Source organism: Ursus americanus, chromosome 24, assembly GCF_024610735.1.
Source record: "Ursus americanus isolate L20-20 chromosome 24, mUrsAme1.1.p, whole genome shotgun sequence".
In the NCBI taxonomy this organism is placed as follows: Eukaryota; Metazoa; Chordata; class Mammalia; order Carnivora; family Ursidae; genus Ursus; species Ursus americanus.
The window spans coordinates 1,872,258-1,882,933 of NC_142150.1; the positions used below are offsets into that span (position 1 = coordinate 1,872,258).

Below are 10,676 nucleotides of genomic sequence, written 5' to 3' on the forward strand. Positions count from 1 at the left end.
AGAAGTGTCCACTTTGGGAAATGTCACCTCAGCACAAAAAAAGTGATGGATTTCAACATGCAGCTGCTGCGGCTGTCAGGCTTTAAGTGTCCCACACTTGGAAATCTGAAAGGTACATTTTCATAGCTGTAAAGGGTTATGTATGTAAGACTGTAACGGGTTATGTATGAAAAACCTAAAACAAGCCTTATACTTAATAAAACATGGAACCCTTTTAAGAACAGGAATAAGTCAAGGATGTCTACTCTTACCACTTCTATTCTGCATTGTACTGAAGGTCCCAGCCAATGCAGTAAAGGAAGAACAAAGCACAAAGATTGGAAAGGAATAAGTAAATTATTGTATACATAAGATATCTATCCCCCATATATATGAATTAATAAGAGAATTTAACAACATTCAGAATATGAGATCAATATACAAAAAAGTAACTGCATGTCTATATACTGACCACAAATAACTGGAAAATAAATTGAAAAATACCATTTACGATAGTATTAAAACCAGAAAATATTTAAGGGTAAGTTTAACAAAATATATGCAAACTCTCTATACTGAAAACTATAGAACATTTCTGGGAAATTAAAGACTCAGATACATGGAGGGATACAACATGCTCTTGGATTGGAAGGCCCAATACTGTTAAGATGTCAATTTTCTCAAAGCTGATCTAAAGATCCAATATAATCCTATTATGAACTAAAGTGTGTGCCCCAAAATTCAAATATTGAAGCCCTAACCCCCAGTACCTCAGAAAGTGGCTTTATCTGGACATAGAACATTTAAAGGGGTAATAGAATTAAAATAAAGACATTAAGAGGAGCCCTCATACAATCTGACTGACGTCCTTTACGAAGAGGACATTTGAATACACAGAGAGACACTGGGCATGCCCACACACAGACTAAAGACCATGTGAAGACACAGCATGGAGGTAGCCATCTGCAAGCCAAGAAGAAAATAAATCTGCTGACATCTTGATCTTGGACTTTCAGCCTCCAGAACTGTGTGAATATAAATTTCTGCTATTTAAGCCACCCAGTGTACGGTATTTTGCTGTAGCAGTCATATCAAGTTAACACAAACCCCCTCAAAATTCCAGAAGACTTTTTGACAGAAATTGATGAGCTGATTCTGAAATTTAAATGGAAAGGCAAAGGGTCTGGAATAGCCACAACAATCTTGTTAAGTCTTTTTCAAAAGATTCAACTTACACTGGACTTACATTGCCTGATTTCAAAATTTACTCTGAAGTTACAGTAATCGAGGTAGTGTGGTAAGTTACGGTAATCAAGGCAGTTGGAGTAAGCATAGACAAATAGATGTCTAGAGAAAATGGAAATAGACCCACACATATATAGTCAATTGGTTTTTTCACAAATGTGTTAAGGCTGTTCAATGGTGAAAGAAAAGCCTTTTCAATGAATCAAACAACTGGATATGTATTTTTAAAAAAACAAAATAAAAAACCTCAGACCATATACAAGGATTAATTCAAGATAGGAAAAGTGCTAAAACAATAAAACTAGAAGAGAAAATGGGAGAATATCCTTATGACTTTGGAATAGGTAAAATGTTTCTATAGAGAACACAGAATACACTAAGTATAAAAGAAAAAAATGATAAATTTGGATTCATCAAAATTAACAACATCTGCTTATCAAAAGACACAGGAAAAGAGAAGAAAGAGGCAAGTGAGACCTAAAGAAAATGTTTGCAAAGCATATACCTGACAAAGAAGTTGTATCAGAACTACAAATTAATAATAAAAAGACAATTCAATTCAAAGGGCAAATGCAACTCTTAACCAGAATAAAGAGACATATAGATAAAAATACGTAAATAGTAGGGGACCTCAACAATCCACTATCAGAAATAGACAGAGCATCCAAGCAGAAAATCGATAAACAAGAGCTTCGAATGCCATACTCGATGAGTTGGACCTCATAGATATATATAGAACACTACACCCCAGAACCAAAGAATACTCATTTTATTCTAATGCCCATGGAACATTCTCAAGAATAGACCATGTTCTGGGTCACAAAACAGGTCTCAACTGATACCAAAAGACTGAAATTATTCCCTGCATATTCTCAGACCACAATGCTTTGAAATTGAAACTCAACCACAAGGAAAAATTTGGAAGAAACTCGAACACTTGGAGACTAAGAACCATCCTGCTCAGGAATGATTCGATAAACCAGGAAATCAAAAATCAATTTAAACAATTTATGGAGACCAACGAGAATGAAAACACAATGGTCCAAAACCTATGGGATACTGCAAAGGCGGTCCTAAGGGGAAAATACATAGCTATCCAAGCCTCACTCAAAAGAATAGAAAAATCTAAAATGCAGTTTTTATATTCTCACCTCAAGAAGCTGGAACAGCAACAGAGGGACAGGCCTAATCCACGCATGAGAAAGCAGTTGATGAAGATTAGAGGAGAAATCAATGATTTAGAAACCAGAAGTACAGTAGAGCAGATCAACAGAACTAGAAGTTTGTTCTTGGAGAGAATCAATAAAATTGGCAGACCGCTGGCAAGACTTATCCAAAAGAATAGAGAAAGGACCCAAATTAATAAAATTAGGAATGAAAAAGGAGGGGGCACAACCAACACCAATGAAATTGGAAGGATTATTAGAAACTTTTATCAACAGCTTTATGCCAATAAGTTAAGCAGTCTGGAAGAGATGGAATCCTTGCTGCAAACCTATAAACTACCAAGACTGAAACAGGAAGAAATTGATTTCTTAAACAGGCCAATTAATTATGAAGAGATTGAGTCAGTGATAAACAACTTTTCAAAAACAAAACTCCAGGCCCGGATGGTTTTCCTGGGGAATTCTACCAAACATTCAAAGAAGAAATAATACCTATTCTCCTAAAGCTATTTCAAAAAATAGAAACAGAAGGAAAGCTACCAAACTCATTCTATGAGGCCAATATTACCTTGATCCCCAAACCAGGCAAAGACCCCATCAAAAAGGAGAATTACAGACCGATTTCCCTAATGAATATGGATGCCAAAATTCTCAACAAGATCCTGGCTAATAGAATCCAACAGTACATTAAAAGGATTATCCATCATGACCAAGTGGGATTTATCCCTGGAATCCATGGGTGGTTCAACATTCGCAAATCTATCAGTGTCACAGATTTTATCCAGAAGGAAAAAGCCAAAAATCATATGATTCTCTCAATAGATGCAGAAAAAGCATTTGACAAAATACAGCATCCTTTCCTGATTAAAACCCTTCAGAGTGTAGGGATAGAAGGTACATTTCTCAATCTCATAAAAACCACCTATGAAAAGCCTACAGCAAATATCATTCCCAATGGGGAAAAGCTGGAAGCCTTTCCCTTAAAATCAGGAACACGACAAGGATGCCCACTCTCCCCACTATTATTCAACATAGTACTAGAAGTCCTTGCAACAGCAATCAGACAACAAAAAGGGATAAAAGGTATCCAAATCGGCAAAGAAGAAGTCAAAATGTCTCTCTTCGCAGATGACATGATACTCTATATGGAAAACCCAAAAGAAGCCACTCCCAAACTATTAGAAGTTATAGAGCAATTCAGTAATGTGGCAGGATACAAAATCAATGCTCAGAAATCAGTTGCATTTTTATACACGAACAATGAGACTGAAGAAAGAGAAATTAGGGAATCCATCCCATTTACAATAGCACCAAAAACCATATGTTACCTTGGAATTAACTTAACCAGAGACGTAAAGGACCTTTATTCTAGAAACTATAAATCACTCTTGAAAGACATTGAAGAAGACACAAAAAGATGGAAAAATATTCCATGCTCATGGATCGGAAGAATTAACATAGTTAAAATGCCCATGCTACCCAGAGCAATCTACACTTTCAATGCTATCCCGATCAAAATACCGAGGACATTTTTCAAAGAACTGGAACAAATAGTCCTTAAATTTGTATGGAAACAGAAAAGGCCCCGAATCTCCAAGGAACTGTTGAAAAGGAAAAACAAAGCTGGGGGCATCACAATGCTGGATTTCGAGCTGTACTACAAAGCTGTGATCACAAAGACAGCATGGTACTGGCACAAAAACAGACACATAGACCAATGGAACAGAATAGAGAACCCAGAAATAGACCCTTGGCTCTTTGGGCAACTAATCTTTGACAAAACGGTTAAAAACATCCAGTGGAAAAAAGACTCTCTTCAATAAATGGTGCTGGGAAAATTGGACAGCTACATGCAAAAGAATGAAACTTGACCACTATCTCACATCGTACACAAAGATAAACTCCAAATGGATGAAAGACCTCTATGTGAGACAGGAATCCATCAAAATTCTAGAGGAGAACATAGGCAGCAACCTCTACAACATCGGCCACAGCAACCTTTTTCATGACACATCTCCAAAGGCAAGAGAAACAAAAGATAAAATGAACTTGTGGGACTTCATCAAGATAAAAAGCTTCTGCACAGCCAAGGAAACAGTCAAAAAAACTAAGAGGCAGCCCACGGAATGGGAGAATATATTTGGAAATGATACTACAGACAAAAGACTGGTATCCAAGATCTATAAAGAACTTCTCAAACTCGATACACGAGAAACAAATAAACAAATCATAAAATGGGCAGAAGATATGAACAGACACTTTTCCAATGAAGACATACAAATGGCTAACAGACACATGAAAAAATGTTCAAAATCATTAGCCATCAGGGAATTTCAAATCAAAACCACACTGAGATACCGCCTTACGCCAGTCAGAATGGCAAAAATTGACAAGGCAAGAAACAACAAATGTTGGAGAGGATGTGGCGAAAGGGGATTATACGCAATTAATGAATCATAGAACTTTACATCAAAAACCAGGGATGTACTGTATGGTGACTAACATAATAAAAAATATTATTATAATAAAAAAAAAGAAGCTGGACTTCTCTGAATAATACCTTGTTTTTTTAATTTTTTTACTATTATTTTTTATCAAAGCATAGCTGACAAATAATGTTATATTAATTTCAGGTAAACACCATAGCGAATCGACAATTTGATATATTATGCACCGTTCACCGCAAGTGAATTTTTTTCAGATTTGACCCAAGAAGCCTACTTCTAGGAAAATGAACCATGAAAATATTTTAGATGATTGTAAATAGTGTTAAATCAGAATGAAAATAACAATGCCTAAAACAAGAACAAAATAAAATAAATAGGCTTATGATGCAGAGGTATATTATTTTAAATGGTTTGAAAATACAACAATTCAGCTGTGTGTCTCTAGTAAGATATACCTAAGAACTGCAATAATAATAACTGCTTTCACTAATCATATTTTGATATTATTTTCCCAAAATCTATATAATAGGATTAAGCCAATAAGCAATTACACTATTGTCATTAAGAACCAAGATTTTTTGCATAAGAGGAAAGGATTCAAAATACTGAGGGTTGCGGAAAGGGAGGTGGGTTGGGGGATGGTGTAACTGGGTGATGGGCATTAAAGAGGGCATGTGATATGATGAGCACTGGGTGTTATATTCAACTTAGGAATCATTGAACATTATATCAAAAACTAATGATATACTATACCTTGGCTAACTGAATTTAAATTTAAAAAATTATTAGACAAAAAAATAAAAATAAAAATAAATAAAATTGAGGAGTTAAGCAAAGCACTGTAATCCTAAATTTGGATTGAAAGTATCAGTATAAACTCATAATATATTTTCTCTTTCAGAGACACCTTTTCTTTCCAGAAGATGATGACTGGGGTCATGGCCATGTCAGAATTCAGGAAGCAATTTAGAGGTTTTCACTGGCCAGAGATGAGGAAATCTGAGCACAAAGAGAAGAACAACTGCAATGGATTGAAACACATGGAATATGTTTAAATTCATGAGTTTCTTCCTAATGATACCATAAAATAAAAAACCTCATTGGTCACCTCTGGAGGATATAAGGGAACCAACCCACTATTCTGAATGCAGGTAAGTATAGGGAAAGAAACATTTAACCTGTTTTTCCTGATTAAACTATATCATAAGTTAACTAAATAGGTGATGAGGAAACAATTCTCTCTACAGAAATAGTCCATGTAATAAATGAGGAAGGAATAATAGAATTAGAATGCCACCATTTTGCAAATCCCCAAATGAAATCATGAATCTGGACCATGATTATTAATGTTTGATATATCACAAAAAGAGACAACCAGTCATATGTGCTGGCTGATAGAAGTGCATGACAATACTGAGAACGTAGTCTTGCAAAGAAAGAAACAAACAAATCTGAATTAGACCAAGTCACTAGATCTAGCTGCCATGTTATGGGAAATATAGGGCACAAAGGAGCACGGTAAATGATACCAGAGGGATGCAGTCCTATCTAGAAAATGGGAAATGATCCGATCTCTTCAACAAATGAATTATAAAGGAGGAAAAAAAAAGGCAGGGGAATCTATAGATTGAGGAGACAAAGAGAAATATTACCTGCAATGTTTGAATCTTATTTAGATCCTAATTCAACTGGAAAAATAGGAGACAATTGTAGGAATTTGAACACTGGATATTTGATGATATTAAGAACTTACTAATTTTTTCAACACAATAATGATGTTAAGATTGTACTTTTTTTAAAAAAAAGATTTTATTTATTTGACAGAGAGAGAGACAGCCAGCGAGAGAGGGAACACAAGCAGGGAGAGTGGGAGAGGAAGAAGCAGGCTCATAGCAGAGGAGCATGATGTGGGGCTCGATCCCATAACGCCGGGATCACGCCCTGAGCCGAAGGCAGACGCTTAACCTCTGTGCCACCCTGGCACCCCATCTAGGTTTTAATCATTACTTTTTCACCAAAAATTCCCTGCCTGTGTTGCCTACATGTCTATGTTTCTTGAGGCCTGTTTCTATCCTAAAATCATATTCATGTGTGCCTGTACACACACACACACACACACACACACGCAGACTGTAAGTAATAGTCTCTTACAAGAATAGGCACCAGTGATGGCCTCAGCAACACATATACTAAAATTGGAATGTTACAGAGAAGATTAGCATGGGCCCTGCACAAGGATGACATGCAAATTCATGAAGCATTCCATATATAAAATTAAAAACAAGAAGAGGCACCTTATACCTATCATCTGTTGTGTCAGTAGCCCTTTGCATTCAAACACTCACGATGACCCTGAGAGGAGCTATTATTATCCTATTTTACAGATGAGGAAATGGAGGTAGAAGCCTAACCAAACCACACAGCTTGTAAATGGCAGAGCTGGGATTTAAATCCAGGTCTACCTGCTTGCAAAGCATGTTTATTTAACCATAAATTGCCTGAATTGCCTTCTTTAGCAGCAAAGTGGCTATTCAATCAGTGCTCGCTGAGAGATACATGAACCTAACTGAGGAATTCAGGCATCCTGCTCATGCCTTCCCTTTCACATCTTCTTTATGTCCCAATGTCAGGCATCCCCTCTGTCCCCTGGAGTGGAGGGGCTGAAGGATGCTTTCCACTGGGCCTGGCAGAATATAAACACATCTGGAAGGAGGCTGCTGCCGAGCAAACCACGCTCCCCGCAGAATGCGGACAGGATGAGGTGTCTATAAATAATGTGAAGAGTGTGAAGAGATTCTCTCCTCTGGGCTCCCTTTGTAAAAGGTTGATGGTAACTGATGAGGCTACAGCGACATGCCAATCCTTCTGCTCTTAGAACCAGGTGTGGTTATTTACAGAAATGTCACTTTCCCAGCCCTCCCTTCCCATCTCTGCCAGAGGCTTGGAGATCAGCAAATATCAATTTACTGCTGCCCCAGGGCACATGGCAATAAGCCACCTATACGCCCCACTGTCTACAAGCCAGGCTCAGGCTCCTGTTCTGGCTGAAAGTTGCTTCCTCTTTGGAAATTTGGAGAGAGAGAAAGATCACAGATTTGCTCCCTTTCCAGGCAGAGGTAGGTCAAGTGAACCATATCACAAACTACCAAGTCAATAAAATCTGGAGTTCCCACATTGCCCAGTTCATAGTGGGAGAAACAAAAGGACCACTGGATCAGAAGTCAGAAGTGTGGATACCGACCCCAACGAGGCCATCTGTTAGCAATCGATGCCTGAGTTCCAGTTTCACATCTGTAAAATGGAGACTAGTCCTCTGTCATACGGCCAGACACAAAAGGTTTTTGAAAAGAATAAATTAAGTAATGGAGTTAAATGACTTGCAATGTATGAGAAATCATCATTATTATAGTCATTACAATGAAGTCCAATAAGCCTCTGTTAGGAGTGTCCATTATAGGTTTTGGAAAATACCTTGTAACTGTACTGCTCGCACTCCCGTGGCCTTGCTAGTGAGTGGAATGAGCAGAGTGGAAATGTAGCATATAAATTTGATTTCTCAGGGCATCCGAAGTGTAGGTGAAGATCATTTTGTTATAACAAGGTTTACACCAAAAAAAAAATCAATTTCACAACTAAATAAAAACACTTTTGGGAATAAGAGGGCAGAGCTACATCTCAAGGTTACCCAAGCTGGCTTAAAGTTCTGCTCAGAGTTACTGGATCTCAACCAATAATAGAAGGAAAATTGTCATACTCCTTCCTTGCTGAGGGTGACACTGAAAGACCACACTAGGGGCTCCCGACTGCCAACATGTCCAGGGTAACTAGCGCAGAGCCCAGAGGAATGACAGACTAAGGAGCAACAGGACACCTCAATCTGATGTTCCAGCTTCTTTTGGGGACCAATCCCTGGAGCCTCTACAGTGCCCTTGGGCAGTAGCTCGCACGGATAACCTCTCTCAGCCCTACAAAGTGGGAAACTTGACCTGTAAACAACAAAGCTTGAATTTGAATCCAGGTCCATCTGCTTTCTAAGAACCACAACGTCCTCCCAGTTTATAACTAGTTCCCTTTGCAGGAGAGTCCAGTTAGAGCCAAGGGGAACTATATCTTATTCCCTTTTATCAGACATCGCCTTTAGCCATCTGGCCCTTTTGTGCTTCCATGGTGTGGGCTCGTACTTAGAAAGGAAAGCCCTAGAGCTGCCCTGTCTAAAAAGGATATCAGGTTGGACTGCCCACAGTAGTTTGCCCCTTGGTCAGGAGGGGAGAATTTTCCTTTCCTCAGAAGTTCCAAGCCCAAGGAACAATCGATGGAAAACATGCACAAAAAAGCAACTTAGTTTTATTTCTCTCCCTAAGAGGAGATGTTTTAGAAAAAGTTCTGCCTGTCTGATTTGGTGTTAGGAAGAAGAAGTATAAATAATAATTTTTATAAGCCATGATAATAGTTAACATTGATGAGTATTTTTTTTTTTACTGAAGCGTCAAAATTTAGGCTGAGTGATTTACATGGATTATCTCAAATGATTAAACAGTCCGCGCAAGATTCTTTATCCCTATTTCCAGATGAGGGATGGAAGCTCAAAGTAATTTACCCAGATCACACTGTAGAGAGGCAGCTTGAATTCAGTGCCCAGATATTCTGGGGCTAAGTCCCACACTGGTTACATAGGCTTCAGGCTTTGTTCTATAGAACCTATTCAATACCCTTTGTAAAAATCCTTTCATTGTATAAACTAAATATGGTATCCATACAATGGTATATTATTCAGCCATTAAAAGAAATGAAGTACTGATAATTTTCTACAGTGTGGACGAACTTGAAGACATTATGCTAAGTGAAGTAAACCAGACACAAAAGGACAAATATTATGTAATTCCACTTATATGAAATATCTAGAATAGGCAAATTCATAGAGACAGAAAGTAGGATCCTGGTTACCTTTGGAAACCTGAGGGAGAATGGGGGAGGGAGAGAATGGAAAGTTATTGTTAATGGGTAGTGATGGTTGCACAAGATTGTGAACGTAGTTTATGCCACTGAATTGTACATTTTAAAATAGTTAAAATTCCAGTTAAAAAAATTTTATACCATATCTTCCTTATCTATTTGCCTATCAACGGACACTTAGGTTGCCTCCATGTCTTGGCTATTGTAAATAGTACTACAATAAGTATAGGGGTACAAATAGTTTTTCAAATTAGTGTTTTCATTTTCTTGGGGTAAATACCAAGTAGAAGAATTATTGGATCATATGGTATTTCTGTTTTTAAGTCTTAAAGGAACGTTTGTTTTCTACAGTGGCTGCACCAGTTTGCATTCCCACCAACAGTGTATGAGGATTCCTTGTTTACCACATCCCCACCAACACCTTTTACGTTTTGTTTTTTTTAATTTTAGCCATTCTGACTGGTGTAAGGTGATATCTCATGGGAGTTTTTATTTGCATTTGCCTGATGATGAGTGATGTTGAGCATCTTTTAATGTGTCTTTGGCCATCTGGATGTCTTCTTCGGAAAAATGTCTATTTGAGTCCTTTGCCCATTTTTTAATTGAATTGTTTGGGGTCTTTTGGTGATGAATTGTATACGTTCTTTGTAGTCTTTGGATATTAACCCCTATTGAATATATCATTCGCAAATATCTTCTCCTACTCAGTAGTTTGCCTTTTGTTTTGTTGATAGTTTCCTTCACTGTGTGAGCCTTTTTATTTTTATGTAGCCCCAGCAGTTTATTTTTGCTTTTGTTTACCTTGTCTTAGGAGATGTTTCTAGAAAAATGTTGCTATGGCCAATGTCAGAGAAATTACTGCCTGTGTTCTCTTATAGGATTTTTA

At 37.5% G+C, this 10,676-nt stretch overlaps 1 non-coding gene across 1 annotated transcript; it reads left to right on the forward strand.

Annotated features, from left to right (window-relative positions):
- Positions 1-7,002: 7,002 nt before the first annotated feature.
- On the forward strand, positions 7,003-7,109 carry LOC123791688 (U6 spliceosomal RNA). Its single transcript, XR_006779478.1, has one exon. It is a non-coding gene; the product is annotated as a U6 spliceosomal RNA (small nuclear RNA).
- The last annotated feature ends 3,567 nt before the right edge of the window (positions 7,110-10,676 follow it).